General features: G+C 49.5%; 1 long non-coding RNA gene across 1 annotated transcript; it reads right to left on the bottom strand.

The window, feature by feature from the left end:
- Positions 1-421: 421 nt before the first annotated feature.
- LOC125553435 lies at positions 422-1,707 on the bottom strand. The gene is made up of 3 exons (XR_007304059.1): positions 1,548-1,707; positions 1,394-1,420; positions 422-532 (listed from the first exon to the last, which is right to left on the bottom strand). It is a non-coding gene; the product is annotated as an uncharacterized LOC125553435 (long non-coding RNA).
- Between the last annotated feature and the right edge of the window lie 222 nt (positions 1,708-1,929).

Here is a 1,929-nt window from a genome sequence, read left to right as displayed (position 1 = left end):
TCATGCAGGTATTGGCATACACATCCGTACATGCAGGCTTATATAGTACCGCTAGAACAAAATACATAACACACAGTTTGCACACATGCCAAGGCAAAGGGGAGCATTGCTTCATTGCTTGATAGTTGATATATATGCCATCAAAAGAGCAGAAGAATAGGCAGTCTAAGTGAGCTAGCCAAATATAGGTGCAGTGCAGTAGTCATCATTGCATTATAAAATAAGCCAGTAGTCAATCTGCTAAAAAAGTGGAAGTAGCTCAAAAACAACCAGAACATCTGTCCAGGTGACCCATCCGGAGTAGCGCGTAGTAGAGCACCTCCACCCTGCATCCACGCACATACGAATCAGTCAACGAGTCCATCAACAAGAAAGGGGTCAAGATTTCAATGTGGGGAGGAAGCAGCTGACCGTCCAAAGAAGACAGGCCAGTTATAGATGCAGAGTTAGGCACACTCGATTGTCGATCGCCATCGCTGCTGGCGCCGCCCGGATCGGGGTGTCATGGAGGAAGCGATCTGAAGCATAAAAACTAAGCAAAATTAAAAGCATCAGCCGCTAGAAGCATGTAGGCAATAGTACTGGATAATATTTAGAGCAAAAGACGTTTTGTATTTTGAGACAGAGGGAGTATTACATAGTTCATCAAACCCATGTCAAATTAATCTAAAAAATGAATTACTAAACCTGCCTGACTAAATCAAACTCAAACCAATGCATCAATCGACACTAGCAGTAGTACACTGAAGAAATCGACACTGAACGGAGGCAATTAATATGTACAGCTAGCACCCATTTGCCTATATTCTGCACTTGAATTCAAACCAATCACTCTATTCCAGAAGATGCATGTACATGCATGCAGCTAGCACGCACTGTCAGCTAGCAACGAGGCGAGGCTAGTTTGAAATGGAGGGGAAGCATAGCAGAAATCCAGCTGCGCCTGAGAGCAACAGTTGGTAAACCGTGCATGCGTACGCGTGGACACCATGGTCGTTGAGCAAGCACCGAGCTCCTGCCATGGACGTCGATCTAAACTAGCATCACAAATATGCCTTGCTGCAAGAACTAGCTAAACATGCATAACCATTAAGAAAAAAGCTCCTGCAATGCATGAAAACACCTGAATGCAGATCGAGCTAGCTAGGTAGGCAACTACAGAGAAGAGATCAACATCTGCTGAAGATCTTATAAAGATCAATATCAGGTTTCCATACACACATAGGATCGCACCAAACGACCGGGCTCCACAATCACGAAGAAGATTAGTGGGAGATCACGGAACAGAGCAGTAGTAAAATGGAGTACCAAGCATCCAAATTCATAGGACAGATAAACATAACAGTAAGGCCACTTCTTCTTGATTCAACAGTACTGGATTAATTTTTCATACCACTTCTTCTTGGTGAATGGATCCACGCTGCAAAACCACGAGAAACAAGGCCAGAAACCGGATCAGCTCATGACGAAGGAAGAGGAGATGAAACAGATCCTAAATCATATGCCTAATGCCCACGAAACAAGAAAAAGCATCAAATCGAAGCAACCTGAACTGGCGGACATCGCGTGGTGGGAGATGAGTCAGCGGCACGTGTCGCTGGAAGCAGTGCTCTCACCGGCACCGTCCTTGGCCAGCTCAACAGAGCCCGCGTTGGCCGCCCTCTGGACGCCTGCGCCACCGCCCTCCGTGCCGGAGCCGGCGGCCCCGGCAACACCGGCAACCTCCTCCTCCTGGACGTGGCCGTCGTCCGCGTCAAGCGACGAGTGCGGGCGCTTCTGTGCGGGCATTCCGGCCGCCTGGCTGCCCTCCTTGCTCCTTGGCGCGGTGGTCGTCGTGGGGGAGAGGATGGTCGGGCGCGTGCGGGCGGGCGGAGGAGTGAGAGGGAGGAGGCAGGAGGTGGGTGGAGGCGGGTCGAGTCGAGGGGGAGG

This window comes from Triticum urartu, chromosome 4 (genome assembly GCF_003073215.2).
Source record: "Triticum urartu cultivar G1812 chromosome 4, Tu2.1, whole genome shotgun sequence".
NCBI classification, from domain to species: Eukaryota; Viridiplantae; Streptophyta; class Magnoliopsida; order Poales; family Poaceae; genus Triticum; species Triticum urartu.
The sequence above is the reverse complement of the archived record's forward strand: the minus strand, read 5'-3'. Positions and strand labels throughout refer to the sequence as shown.